The following is a 15938-nucleotide window of genomic DNA, read 5'->3' as shown; positions in this document are numbered from 1 at the left end:
CAGTAAGAAAGCAAATATGTAAGGAAAAAAAAATCTGTACAGGGCTAAGAGTTAAAATTCATCTTTGGGAATGGTCAGATACACAAGGGAACATTCATCATTTCAACTGTTTGGGATTTGACAAGTTTTTAAAAGTGAACCAAAACTAAAAGGAAATGCTTTAAGATCACAAATCGTTAATGCATTGGGCTGAAATTTTTTAAATAAATAGATTATAAATTTATCTATTAAAAAATAGATAAAAAGCAACCTATCCTCTCCTTGCCTGATGAGATCAGAACTGGGGCTCTGTGCTTTCCCTCCCAAACTTTCTCATATAATTAATGACTCAGGGCAAATCCTACCCCTCTCTTGGGAGGTCATGAAGGAACCTGCATGCAGTTGAACTACTGATTCATCTCTGTGTGTGTGTGCCTGGAGCAGTAGCCCCTGTCACTCCAGGGCAGTTTGTGGCGGGAAGTGTGGAAGAAATATAGCCCGTGCTGGGTGAATGGATCCATCATTACACAGATCCATTGAGGTGCATCGAGGATAAATTGGACCGTTTACAAACTCCACACCTTAAAGTGCATGCTCAGAACACATGGGGCCTGATCCAAGACCTGCTGAAGTAAAGGGGTGTCTTTCCATTGACTTCACTGGGCTTTGGATGAGGCTCATGGTACATGTGGGCAAGTCAAAGATGCATGTGTCAAGTGTCATGCACGTGCAGATCTCTGACTTTAATGCATGCATTGGGGCTTTCGCATCTGCAGCTCCTGCATGTGCAACACAAACACATCTGCACATGGTGTTTAAAAATCTGGGTGGCTTGCCCTAGGTTCACTCAGGGTATGCCTATACAGCCAGTGGCTTGGAGGCTTGCTGCCGCAGGCTGAGAGTCATTGCCAGGAAGGCTTCAAGTATAAACACTCTGGGGCAAACTGCAGGCCTTTCTTTGTGTTCGTACAGTGCCTGACCCAATGGGTTCCTGATTCAGGCTTTTGAGTGCTCTGGATGGCAATACAAATAATTAATAACAATAATACACCTCAGAACCTCAGCTCCTAGCTATGTGCCCTCATGGTTGGACCACACTCACTTTGTTCTGCAAGAAAAGAAAAAATTATTATTTGTGGAAACGTATTTGACGACTTCTGGGTACAGACTTTCATGAATATGTTATGTGTTTTGAAATGCATTTTTAACAACTCTAATAGCCGTAATCTGTATAGACTTTAGATAAAGAACTATACTGAAGTGGTAACTAACAAGAACTGTTCTCAGTTGCACTTAGAGTTCTGAATTTCACAGCTGTGGTGAGACAGTATTTAAGATCTCAGAGACAGAAATGGCCCTGTGTAAAGCAGAAATTATATGTTTTGGCCTTGTCTCTAACCTTTGGAGATTTGCCCAGCTTCTGACAGTCTGTGATGATGCCTCCATGGAGGAAATCCTATGTTGAAGAAAAGCATGTTGCTTTCTTCCAAAGTTAGATTCTTTCTTTCATATCTTTCATTTGGTCGCCATAAAATACATGTCATCACCTTGACAGATCCTAAAGATTCTATCTTAACATAAAGTGAAGCAGATACTGGACATAAAAAAAATTCAGAACGCTTATATAAGGCCAGGAATATAAGAAATTTGAATGGAAATAATAATCAAACAACAAAAATTCACACTCTGGTACATTGCAATCCCAGTGTTTTTACTTAATGTTTTTTTTTTTTCATTTGTGTTTAAGAGCTTTGCTAAGCTCTCTGCAAACAGTTCATATATCACCTGAAGAACTTCTGGGGGAACACAAATACCCTCACAAAAAGAAAAGAATATTTTCCTAGTCTTTGGGAATGAAAGAGTGCAAAGACAGTTGATCCAAATTATTAATGATTAGCGGATGTATCTAGCCAATGAAAAGATCTAAGAATACTCCAGTTATCATGGATTTATATCAAAATGCAATTCTGTTTGCAAAAATAGGGAAAAAATACTTTTTCCATTGCCACAGACCCAATTCAAGAAATCACTTAAGGATGTGCCTAAGTCAATACCTATATTCAGGACAGAACTTAAGCACCTGCTTAACATTAATGTTAAATCTTCAACTTTATTGGAGTCAATTGGACTCAAGCACATACTTACAGGCTTTCCAAAGTAGGGATGCTTTCTTGAATTGAGCCCATATAACCTGACTTCCAATTCCTTTGGTTGAGGAAGAGATTGCATCGGACTGTATAGCTAAGTAGCAGATGCTCAGCATCGCATAGGATTGGGTCCACAGTGGAAGAAGCAGTTCTGGTTCAGAGAATTTGCAATCCAAGTCAAATTCAGACAGTGCATTTTGAACACACATGACACAAACTGACATACACAAATAGATACATATGATAAATTACATACACCCGGCTCTGACTCACTTCCTATCAATAGTAGCCAACACCAGAATACTGTCTGCCAGCAACAGGAAGAAACAGAAAGCCAGCTTTTCAGACTGGGGGGAGGAGGGGGGGAAATCCTCTCACCAAAGGATCTCAGCTCACTTTACAAACGTGAACAAGGTCAGCCTCACAAGCAACCTCGTGCGACAGGTAAGCATTTCCGTCATCTCTGTTTTATGAATGGAGAAGTTGACACATGGAGAGCAGAATTGACCCCACAAGCTTCTGCAGCTCAGGGTTGTGTGTTAGTCATCACACCACATGAGTCAGCACTGACAAAGCAGCTTATGATGAGATGTTTGTTAAGACTTTCCATTTGTGGCAGTGGTGAAGGGATCCCTGTGATACCGAAATCAGGCCACTTTGAAGCATATGTACAAACAAATAGAAGCTTTTTAAAATAAGTACTCAAAATTTGACAAGAACGTGCTGGAACTGATTTTCACATGAAGCAGGCTCCCTAAGATCCCTGTTTGTTTAATTTTCTTGATCTTGCCATTAATCCTAATCTTATAACAAGAGCTCTTAATTCTCACACAGTTCAGTTTTGATGTGACCTTTCACATATTAGTCACATAACCATAGCTATTTAATATCTCCCTTTGGTACAGCAGTGCCAGACAACAAACCTCTGCTTTATTTTCAGCATACAGAGCTATCAAATTCTTTGGCCAGATCCTCAGCCCAATCCTTGAACTCCAGGTCCTTGCAGTCAATTGAGCTATGCTGATTTACACCAGTGGAGCATCTGGCCAAGAACCTTCAGTCTAGAAGACAGACGTTTTAGCTGCTAGATAGTTTTAAAAGTTTTGCCAAACATTTTTGTTATTTTTGGGGAGGGTGCATTGCGGGAATCTCACTTTTGCTTTATAAAAATAAAATCCCCCTCTCCTAAAAGGGAGGTGGGGGGAAATCAACTTCCTTATGGGCCAAATCTTGGACATGCACCTAAAAGTCAGCACAGTGCGGGTAACAGTATGCAATCTAGATAGGTGCAAGAGAAATCCAACTAGAGCAAGGCATGATGGCACATCTGGATGGCCCAACAGGCTGTGTGGTGTTTATGGCTTTCCTCAGAGCAATCTGTATGCTGTGTTTAATGGTGTCTTGAGTGTAGTATGGATGGCTCAGCTTTGGACCTATGACATACTCACACCCCTTTTGTCTTTGGTTCCTGGTATGTAGCACTGGCTAGCCACTGAGGTACACTGCCTTCTTGCATAAATACCAAGCACATCCTTTGCACATGGGGATATGTAATAATGCATTGGAGCAAATGTTATTTTTAATTTTCCTCTGCACCCAAACCAAGAATAAACCATTACATGCCATGTTTTAGTCCCTTGCCTATTTAGAAACTTAGATCTTCTGCGGAAGTCAGCAGAATAGGGATCCAAGAGTTGTTTAATGCAAATTAAAAATCACTTTAGGCAACACTGAATCTTCTTAAATCATGAGCGATATGCCACCACTGAACAATATTGGGAATATAGAGAAATAAAAAGCTGTTCCCAGTTTAAACCACGAAAGAGCAATTACCACCATCAAGTACCCAGTAGTTGATGTAATGGAATTTGGACCTGATACTCCCTGAAAATGGGCACAAATACTGATGGAGGAGTTCATCAAAAAGAGCACTGGCTGGGATGGGTGGGACTGAGACTTTACAATGAGTAGACATGAGTATTCCTAGCTCAGATAGAAGCTCTGTTGCATAACAATAACTTGGCCTTGATCTCAGCTGGGCATAAACAGTTTTTAGGGGGAAAATCACCTCTGTGCACAGGGCATGACAAAGACTATGTACCACTGACACCCATTTAAACCTTCAAAACGAGGCTTATGGAGGACTTTGACAGTGCACAGGTTTATTTTGCCCTCTGCACAGGGATGAATTTCACCCTAGGTGAATTGCCCCCTTCTGGTGTGAAGAGCAGAATTTTTCACTAAGGGTCCCCAGGCCTTCTTCTCTGCCATCTAGTGGATCAGAAGCTGGAAAGGTTCAGAGGGTCCCCTGCCACATGTAATTTAATAAATCCAATTGAACCCTTCGCTAGAAGACAGCTCCCATACGGATCCGAAAGGGAAAAAATATGCCAAGAAACCTCTAGGTGTTACTGCTTAATTACTGCAGACTGCATTTGCCTCCTATCATCATAGTTATACTGCATTGTGTTTAACCTCTCCAAACCACAAGAACATAATTTTGCTTGCAGTAACATGGAGCAACACCGACTTAGACTACCCTGATCAGTAAAGAAACACACACCATTCTTTTGGACTTGATTTGTCATAGCTGGATGAACTGTTTAATTGGGTTATTAACGAATCTCCACATTGACATCCACAGTGTTCAGCACTGTGTTAACAGATTGGGGCAGGATATTCTGCCAATGTGCTTGTGGAGGGGAAGGGGAAGGGAGAAGGCGCAGGGAGCACCCTTCATACACGAGGCAGGCACAGTTATAGGCCCTGTGCTTCCTGGATTGCATCTTCCATGCATCCCCCTGCAAGGAGCGGGAAGGGGCAGAGAAGACGTAAAGCCATGGCATCCATCAATGCATCAACCACCCCAGGTAGCCAGGCATGATGTTACAACCCTGTAACAGTGGGCATACTCCCCTGGTCACCTCCAAGGCAGGGCCATACCTAAATAGCCAGACGGGGTCTATAATTGTTATTGACCCCTGTTTGTGCATCAAAGGAGGCCAGTGAAAGGGGTGTGATGTTTATGACATTCCCCTGCCAAAGTGGGGAAAAGAGGCTGCCTGCCTGAAAGTGATAAATGGGTGTACTGGTTACTTATGCACACAGCATTAGCGTTAATTATTATTAACCAGTTCCTCCCAAACACTGGCTTGTTTGCTGGCTCAGCTGGAGCTTCAGCACAACACACGAGCTACACGACACACATCCACAAGGCAGGCGGGTGTCACTTTATGAACCTGTGCCTTATGTTCTTAGGGAACCAGAGGGATTAACAATGCACTGCAAAGGTTTATTACTTTCCCTCAGTTCCCACTGTTTTCTTTTCTTTATAAAAATGGGAGGGAGGGAGTGTTCCTTGGGGGGTGGGAGTGGCCATCTGGTAACAGATTGTGCCAACGCTTTGCAGTAGATGGCAAGGCATAGCATGCAATGTAGTTGTAGCCAGATCGCTTCCAAGATATTTGAGACACAAGATGGGTGAAGTAATATTCTGAGATTGACAGAAAATCTACTGCTAGTCAACTGTATGCAGACTAAACAAATCAGCAGTCTGATCCCATGTCCATTGAAGTAAACGGACCACTTTCCCTTGATTGGATCAAGCTCCAAATAGTTTATCGGTAATAATCCTTTGTGTTTAGCTCTCACGGCCAAGCATTTGAAAACACACACATTAATTCTTACAATGCTTCTCTGAGGTGGACAAGTATAATCATTTCCAGTTTGTAGATGGGGAAACTGAGTCACAGGGCGATGACGGGACTTGTCTGAGGCCACAAGGTAAGCCGGTATCATAGTCAGGACTAGAAGTCAGGAGTTTCTGGTGTCCAGGCTTAGGTTTAGGTTTCTAGCCTGCACACAGAACTCATGGCTATTGTCTTGTATGCACTTCCAAAGCCAGAGATAATGTACTTGTTTCCCAACATATGCCAAATTAAAAAACAAATAAACACACAATAAAATTAAATAAGAAAGTCTGAAATTATGCCCCAAAGGAACAACCACTGGGTGGGTGATTGAGTCATTTCAGTAGTAGCTATTGGTGGAATAATTCTGAATGATGAGAAATGGCTCCTGTAACTTGGAAGGGTCCATTTCTTGGCATTCCTACATCAGGCAATGAGCTTATGATGGTTAATAGATAATTTGTTTAGATAAAGTCTTTACTCCAGACCTGTTCCCATCCATGCAGGCTCCAGCAGAACTCACAGAAACAATGTTTCTGTACCCAGCCAGCCCCACCCCCTTTTTGGAGCACCTAACTGGGTGAAGCTAAATGTCTGGATTCCCAGGGTCTCTACATTCTGGATAGTCTGTGGTGAAGAGAGCAAACACACTAATTATGGTCAACTAGTACCTTAAGCACTAACATGTAATAGCAGTTGTACTCAAGTGACAAATAAGTGCAACATATCAACAGAAAAATGGATCACCAGTAGTTCTGGGCATAGTTTTTGGCTGAAACATTTTTCAGTGAAAAATGCCAATCTGGTGACACTGAAACTATTCATGAATTAATTTCACTTTTGCTCAATTGTTCATCTTTGGGGGGAAAAAAATCAAAACTTCTGAAAAAAATCAAAATGTTCCGTTTGACATTTTTGAAGTGAAATGTTTTAATTTATAGCTTTGAAAACATTTGAAATGCTTGAAATTGAAATGAAATATTTAGTTTTTGCTCAAACAAGTTTTTTGACCCCTCCAGATTCTCTCTCTCTTTTTGGAATTGACAGAGAACAAAAAAATCCATTATTCACCTGGGACTAACAACAGTTATGTCTTTTGCTTTTCACGAAACAAACATAATATGAAGGGACCACACAATGGTCAAATAACTGTGTTTACTAACTATAAAGACTGCAGCTCCCGCAAGTTTCTAAACATAGAACCACAGTAAGCATCGCTAAAGAATTCACAAATGACTTAAAGAACACTATGAATTCCTATATACTACATTCTCCTCCCCCTTCAATGCAAAAGGACATTAAAAACTTATAAATGCATTACTCATTAAAAGTACAACATGCTACAAGTTTTGTCTGAGAGATGGATTATGACTTCTCTCTGGATCACTTCTCCTAGGCATCCTAGCAGGATCTGGAACAGCGGATTTACTTTTTAATTAGGTACATCAGCAACATCCTTCTGCTTGATAGTGATAGGGCCAGTCGGAGTTGACACAGGGATATAAGGCTCAGTGGTACGATCACAAAGTGTTTAAAGGGACACTGCACAATTCCTATACACTAGAGGTTCTCAACCTTTTACCTTCTGAGGCCCCTTCAACATGCTATAAAAACTCCAGGCCCTACTTGTTCCACAACAACTGTTTTTCTGCATATAAAACCCAGGGCTGGTGTTAGGGGGTAGCAAACAGGGTGATTGGCTGGGGCCCCATGCCGCAGGGGGCCCAGCAAAACTAAGTTGCTCAGGCTTCAGCTTCGGCCCTGGGTGGCAGGGCTTGGAGCCCCAGGCTTCAGCTCCATGTGGTGGGGCTTTGGCTTTCTGCCCTGGGCCAAAGAGAATCTAATGCTGGCCTTGCTTGAGGACCACCTGAAACCTGCTTGCAGCCCCCCAGGAGGCCCTGGACTCCTGGCTGAGAACTGCTGCTATACACTACACAAATAATTTTGTGAAATAGCTGATTTGGTTCTGAATGTGGAAACATTTACATTTTTGCATGCTCTAATGTGAAACCAAAATCATCCAGACGATATTAAATTAAAAAAAAAACGTTGAGATTTTCACTTAACACTAATGTGAATTTTTGTTTTTATTCAGTTGGGTACCATTTTAGAGAGATTAACATGAGTCTATTTGTTGTTGTGGTTGTTGTTGAAATTGAACCATGTTAGCAAATTTGAAAGGAAATACAAAACCCTTGAACGTCAAGGGTTTCTCAGATAAGAACGCCCCCTACTGGGTCAACAGCATCTCTTCTTACAACACCGGAGTTTTGGAGGTCTCCAATCCAATCCTGCTTTGTTTGAGAGCCTGGATAAAATCATAGCCTGAATTTGTAGAGCGTCAATCTAAAAGTTTAGGAGGACTTGTGGCACCTTAGAGACTAACCAATTTATTTGAGCATGAGCTTTCGTGAGCTACAGCTCACTTCATCGGATGCCATAAGGTGCCACAAGTCCTCCTTTTCTTTTTGCGAATACAGACTAACACGGCTGTTACTCTGAAACCTATCTAAAAGTTGTGTTGTATCGGCAGTAAAAGAAAACTCGTACAAACCTCAAAAGCACTGACTTAGTGCGGATCAATTCCCATTTATGCAACGTGTTGGTGGATTTAGATGGGAATTATATCAATAAATCTACTGCATACATGGAAACCCCTTATTGAACAGTGTCATCTCACATTTGCCTTCATCTCCAATCGTGTTGAAACAAACGAGAAGCCCAAAGACCATCTCTCCCCCTCCCTTCAGTTATTCCTACTGAAAAACAAATAGAAGTGGAGAAATGTGCATGTTAAGGCATTTTTAATAAGCACAAAAAACTATAAAGATTTGGGTAGTGTTAACCGTAATTCATAGGTTCAGGAAAAAATACATACACAGACAGGTGATGGTGTTGGGGCACAGTGGTGTAGTGGTGTCTGTATACAGGCCAGGGCTGGCCTTACCATGAGGCGAACTGAGGTGGCTGCCTGAGGTGCCAGACTGGGGGGAGGGGATGCCGCTAGAATCCAGAGTGTAGAAAGTCGTGTCTGCTGCTGGTGCATCTGGATTCTCTGCTCGAGATGCACGGAGATGGGGGAGTGCTGTGCTGGAGGAAGGAGGGCACAAGAGACAGAACTGGCAGGCAGGAGAAAAGGTCAGAGGGAATAACAGAAAGCAGCAGCAGCTGCAGGGAGAGAAAGGAGGAGGAGCCTCTTATGTACCTCTCGAGCACCCCCAGGAGCCTGGACTGTTAACACCAGCTTCTCAGGGAGCTTCCTGTTTCCTGCTGCTTCCCTGAACCCACTTGAGGAGAACAGGCAGTCAGCTGAAGTAGTAGGAGCCAGTTGGGCCCTTAAGACGCTGATAGCTCCCCTCCCTCAGGCCCTGCTACCAGCCTGCTTATTTGTCCCCTTCCACTGAGTGTGGAGAGCCACTATAGCTGGCACAGAACAGCAGCCCTGAGTGAAAGAAGAAAACGCCCCTCTGGGGCAGCATTCAGAAAAAGAAAGAAAGCAAAGGAAGCTTTGCTATCTAAGCAGGAAGGAGCTCTCCTGAGATACATAGACACAAATGTTCACGGTGAGCCTTCCGGCCCCAGTGAGGATGTGAGTGGTGAGGAGATGCCTGATCTTCCAGTTAGAGTGCAAGTGACCTGGCAGCTACTGCAGCATCCATATCTCCATCTCAAATGGATGTAACCATGCACATTCCTGAAGAAAAGTGTAGATCAGAGAAGAGAGTGGTGGAGGCGCAAGAAACAGCTGCTGCTGAGTTTAGTTCCTTAAGTCTAGATGATCCAGGACTGTGGACCCACTTGAGCAGTAGCCTGAGGGACTTCCTTGTACTGCGTGAGCCACAGCAAGTGAAAAACTTCATGTTCCCCAAAGACAATAAAAATAGAAGTTTCCATCCAACGCGTTACTGGCATGAAATCCCCAATGGTGACAAAGCGGAGATGCCATGACTTATGTACTCAAAAACCCAGAATGCTGCATACTGTTTTTGTTGCAAACTCTTCCAGTCTAATGTTCCAGCCACACTGGGTTCTACAGGAACAAAGGATTGGAAAAATCTGACTGGAAATCTGGCATGCCATGAGAAGGCAACAAATCACCAGAGCGCATTCCATAGGTGGAAAGAGCTTGAAATGAGACTAAGGTTAAAGGCCACCATAGATGATCAGCAGCAAGAGAAGATTGCATCAGAGTCTCTTTACTGGCAAAATGTTCTGAAAAGGATCATTGCCATTGTGAGAATGCTTGCTACCCAAACTCTAGCACTGCGTGGCACTTCAGATCAGCTGTATGTGCCAAACAATGGAAACTTCCTTAAAATTGTGGAGCTGATGGCTGAGTTTGATGTTGTACTCCAGGAGCATCTAAGAAGAGTCACCACCCAAGAAATGTACACACATCACTACCTTGGAAAAACAATTCAAAATGAGATCATGCAGTTACTGGCAACAAAAGTCAAACAGAAGATTGTGGCAGATCTGAAGTCAGCAAGATATTACTCTTTTATTCTGGACTGCACACCTGACATCAGCCATATGGAACAAATGATTTTAATGGTGCATTTTGTAACAACAACAGAACCTATTGAAAATGTCCCTGCCATGGTGAATGTCAGAGAGCATTTTCTAGAATTTATTGACATTGATGATACTACAGGAGCTGGTATGACAAATGTTCTTCCTAAAAAGCTGGAAGATACGGGAATTGCGATAGCTGACATGAGAGGTCTACAATAATGGTGCCAACATGAGAAGAAAGAACAGAGAAATGCAGACACGGATCCGAGAGTTAAACCCTCGAGCTTCTTTTGTCCCATGCAGTTCTCATTCATTGAACTTGGTGGTCAGTGATGCAGCATCAGCTTCTAGTGAGGCTGCTGAATTTTTTAATGTAATTCAAAGCATCAATGTATTTTTCTCTGCTTCAACTCATCAATGGCAAATTTTGAAGCAACATTTGGGAACATCCTCTCTGACACTGAAACCACTGAGTGCCACACAATGGGAAAGTCAAGTGGAGGCGATAAAGCCTATCAAACACCAAATTGTGAAGATAGATGTTGCCATAGTTGCCATTATGGGGGATAATGCTATGACAGGAACTGTTCGTGGGAGAACAATGGCAGAGGGATATGGAATCACCAGACACATACATAACTTCAAATTTCTGTGTGGCTTAGTGTTGTGGCATGACGTACTGTTTGAAATAAATATTGTAAGCAAGAGACTCCAAGGCGTTGACCTTGATATATCTGGAGCAATGGAACAACTGGACAAAGCAAAGTCATACCTACAGTCTTACCGGTCAGATGAGGGATATCAAAACGTTCTGAAGAGTGCACAGAAGCTGGCAGAGGAACTTCACACTGAAGCTATTTTCCCACCCATTCAAGAATACAAGAGTCACTGAAGAAGACATTTTGATTACGAGGCACGGGATAATCCCATAAGAGACCCCAAACAACAATTCAAAGTTGAATTCTTTAACCAGGTGCTAGATTGTTCCATACAGTCAGCTGAAGAACATTTCATGCAGCTCAAGGAACACAGCAGTATATTTGGGATGTTGTATGATATTCCAAAACTCCTCACTATACCTGAAGAAGACCTGCACCAGCAATGCAGGGCACGAGAGACAGTGCTGACACATGATGACATGCGCGATATTGATGCGAGTGATTTCGGTGATGAACTGAAAGCCCCTTCGAGATACATTTCAGCAGGATCAACTCCAAAGGCTGTTCCGGAATATATGTGCACAAATAAGATGACCACCCTCTTTCCAAATGCTTTTGTTGTTCTGCGCATACGTCTAACACTTCCTGTAACAGTTGCCAGTGGAGAACGCAGCTTCTCCAAGCTGAAGTTAATAAAAACACATCTACGCTCGACAATGACACAGGAGAGGCTGGTCAGCCTTGCAACCATCTCAATAGAGCATGAGCTGGCCCAGACTGTGGACCTTCAGCAGGAAACAGTTCAAATCTTTGCAACCAAGAGGGCACGGAAAGCACCACTTTGATTATTCAAACAGATACAGATGCCAGTGTTTACTATTGCAGAGAAGAAAAGTTACATTTGCTGTTTAGGCTTTTGAAAGTTAAGTGTTACTTAATATTTTTGAACAAGGCATTTTAAGTTGTTAGTTCTCCTTTATTGGGGTAGGTAGCAGAGCAGTATCATGAGAGGAGTAGAACAGGAAGAAGGCAGAATTGAGACCTTTCAAAGTTTTGGCCCAAGCGAAGAGGTATGGGGGCATCATTTGAGCTCTGGTGCCAAAATGTTGTGGGCCGGCCCTGATAAAGACTCAATCACTGGTATATATGAGACATGGAAATGTAGTAGCTAGCCCCACATATCTTGATGATCAGAGCAAAGAGGCACCAAACAATTATGCTCTTTCTTAGATCTTAATTCAGTAAAGACTTATTTGCATGCTTAACTTTATGCACTGTGAGTCGTCCGACTGAAGTCAACGCAAAATCAGGGCTCTATTTTGGAATATTCTTTACAAATAATTAAACTGCATATGTTAACAAATGAATGCTGGTGAAATCGGTCTTTTTGCTAGCACTTCAATTAAAAGCAAATCTTTTAAGCGAATGTGGATTCTGGAAGTAAAATGTGCTCTTTGCTTATGAAAAATGAAACTGGTGCATCACAGCAGAGGAAAGATGGAGACAGAAAGACGAGTTTACTTGCTGCAGGGTATAGTCATTAAAGGTCACATTTTGCCCCTCTTATTCATGTCAATAGTGCCTTTATTCCTCACACAGTATTTCTGGGCCTTTCTTACGGCACTTTGGTGCTTTCAGTCTTAGCTGGGAGTTGGAACTGTCGAGCTGTGTGGAAACAACGTGGAACATGATTGAATGTCCAATAAAGTTTGGTTTTATTTGGTGTCAATTTTGGATGATGGGTAGAGGGTGGGGTTCACCAATTGCTAGCTATATTGCCACTAGTAAGTCACTTAATATAAGCTCTGAAGAATATTAGACAAATCCAGAGTCTGTCCAATATTAAAAAATGCTGCAAAACCTTTTTTTGCAAAACCTCATCCCACCAAAATGCTGCAAAACCTTTCCCCACCATAACTGGAACAACATTCAAAGCATCAGCAAGATAACCTACTCCCAAGCAGAGCTTCCTGTAACTTGAAAAGGGAGAAGAGCCAGAGACTGTGAGATCCACTTGGTACTTCACCGTTGCCAATCTGTATTACAAGGAATTAAATGTATTACATTTGTTTGCTAAGGTACTGAAAGGTCTTGTGGATTTTCCATCAAAGGCTGTTCCTTCTGAGGTCCTTCTATTGTGGACCAATTCATTGGCCAGTTTCCCTGCTGCTCTTCTGCCATTCCAGGGCTGCCCCATTTGTGTTAGAGGATTTTACTACGTTATTATTATTTTGCTTTTATCTCTTGCATTTGTTAACTTCCTCCAGATACGTGAGGTCCCTGAAGGCCATATTCTGCTATCCTTACTCCTGTTGAATAGTGCCTTTGCTCCTCAAAGACAGTTTGGGAATTTCTTCAGGTATTCTGGTTCTCTTTTTTGGTCAGTGCCTCCTACTGTTTCCTTTCCTCCAGTGCAGGGAAATGTTTACTGATGGAGTTTGCACAGCCAGAGCTCCATGCTAAGGTGTACACCAAAAGAAGCTGGTATACACCCAGCATGAATCTAGACCTATGTTGTTGGGTTTTTTTTAGAAGCAGAAATGGGGAAACCATTTTGTTCCAGCTTTTTAAAGGATCATTGTTTTAAGAGACTGCCACGGGTTATGCAGTGTTTTCACACATGTTTATTTTATACATTAACAATAATGTTGGTCAAAATATTATGGATTTTGACAACAATTTAAAATGTTGACAAAAAAGCAACCCCTCGCCCCTTTTTACCATCCCTAGTTGAAGTTTGAGAAAAGAGATGCCAGCAGAACTGAAAAACACACCACGCTGAATTTGCTGCTACATACATTTTGCAATCAAATTTGGCGTCTTTCCTTTTTCACTTCCTGGACTGTGCTAGTTTCTTATTACACAGGCCAACCAAAGCCTAAAAGACGCTCTCTCCAAATCTGGGCAGAGAGCATGGTGCATGGGGTCATGTGTCAAGGAAATATAACATTCCAGACACAAAGATTTCCCAGGAAATACACATCCAGATCAATATAAAAGTAAATAGTCTGATCATTAGAGTTCAGAATCTGCTAAAAGTAGAGCAGAGTCTATGAAATGGCTGGCCGCAGCTTCATCAAATAGACACAATATTCAGATCCAATCTGATAAGGTGTGAGATAGTCCAAAAGCAACACTTAAAAGTGCACTGTCAGCTCTGGGATCTCGCTTGCTTAACCAAGAATAGGGTAGAGAAGTAAAAAATAAAGAGGAAGAGAGAGAATTTCGGCAGGGAGCATGAATAAGCCCTCAGTAGTGCAGAAGTCACCGGTAATAATAATAAAGCAGTAAAACAAATTAGACCATTATATGAGATCTGATCCTGCTTCCAGTTGTCAGCTGGAATTTTGCCACCAATTTCAACTGCAGAAGGATTAGGCCCGTGATGGAAAAATTTATCAGTGGAACTTTTTAACCTGAGAAAAGTCTTTTAAACACTTTTAGAGAAAATACCAATATTAATATTTGTGTACAAATACATACCCTGGGAAATTGTCTACCCAGGGAGATGATGTCTGATCCCAGAGGACTTTTTAATCTACCTGACAAAGGTTTAGCAAGATCTGATGGCTGGAAGTTGGCGTCAGCAATATTCAAACTGGAAATAAGATGCACTTCTTTAATACTGAGGGTTATTAAACATTGGAACGGATTATGAAGGGAAGTGGTACATCTCCATCACCTGGAGTCTTTACATGAAGATTAGGGGCAATATTTTCAAAAATGGCTATGGCTAATTAAGGAACTTAAGTCCCCTTATCAGAAGTAAATTTGGCACTTTGGGTGTGTCTACACTGAAGTTTAAGTCCAGGATTTGAACTCAGGCTCAATACTGACTCCCACCCCTTCTGTCTACAGACAAATTGTGCTAATCCTGGGTCCCAGGACCCCATGGGGGTGAAAGATCAGAGCCAGAGTCAAGCTGGGACCCAGTGTTTAAAATCTGTTGCCTTGCAATGTAGATGGAGCCCCACTGGACTTGTACCTGAGCCATTTGCCAAAAGAGCCCCGTAGTCCTATGGGCTGACTTTTTGTCCTCTGGATAGTCAGGTTTCCCCACACTGCACTATGAACAAAGGGCTAGAGTTGGCCACCTTTAGGGAGGGTGCTAGGAGGTCTGGGATATGGGTGGTTGGACTCAGGTCTACATAATGTCCTGTAGACACTGGAGCCAGAGATTGGGACCCGGGGTTGATCAATTCCTAATTTAGTGTTTTAAACGAGTATAGATGCTCAAGCCCTAGGCTAACAAACCCAGGGTCTGCTATCTTGAGTTCTATTAACCCAGGGCTTGAATTGCAGTGTAGCCATACCCTAGGGTTATGCCTTCATGGGGATAAAAAACCCACGGCTGGCATGGATCAGCTGACTCAGGCTCATGGGGCTTTTGCTGCAGAGCTAAAAACGGCTGTGTCGACGTTTGGGCTCTGGCTACAGCCCGAGCTCCGGGATCCTGCAAGGGTGGAGAGCCCCCAGATCTCAGGTTCCAGCACAAGCCTTCATGTCTACACCACAGATTTTAGCCCTGAAGCCCGAGCTCCATGAGCCTAAGTCGGCTGATTCAGGCCAGCCGCGGTCACCCTGTGGGGCTTGTATCCCATATAGACCTACCCTCGGGTCCACCGGGAGTTAGGTGTCTGGGCATTTTGCCTCCCTGCATCTTTAGGCAGCTACATCCCTTTTAAAAACCTGAATCCCACTGAGGTTTAGGCTCCTATATCGCTTTTGACAACATGACTTAGGTGCTTTGGAAATTTTATCTTGATGCCTTTCTAAAAAAACAATGGAAAAAATGCTTTAGTTCAACCACAAGCTATTCACACAGGAAGCACTGTGTGAAATCAGTGATTTGTGCTGCACAAGAGGTCAGATTAGATGATTATTATAATGGTCCCTCTGGCTTTGGAATCCATGAATCTTAGGAGGAACATGCCTGAAAAAATTTACCA

Source organism: Lepidochelys kempii, chromosome 12, assembly GCF_965140285.1.
Source record: "Lepidochelys kempii isolate rLepKem1 chromosome 12, rLepKem1.hap1, whole genome shotgun sequence".
Lineage (NCBI taxonomy): Eukaryota > Metazoa > Chordata > Testudines > Cheloniidae > Lepidochelys > Lepidochelys kempii.
Note: the sequence above shows the minus strand (reverse complement) of the source record.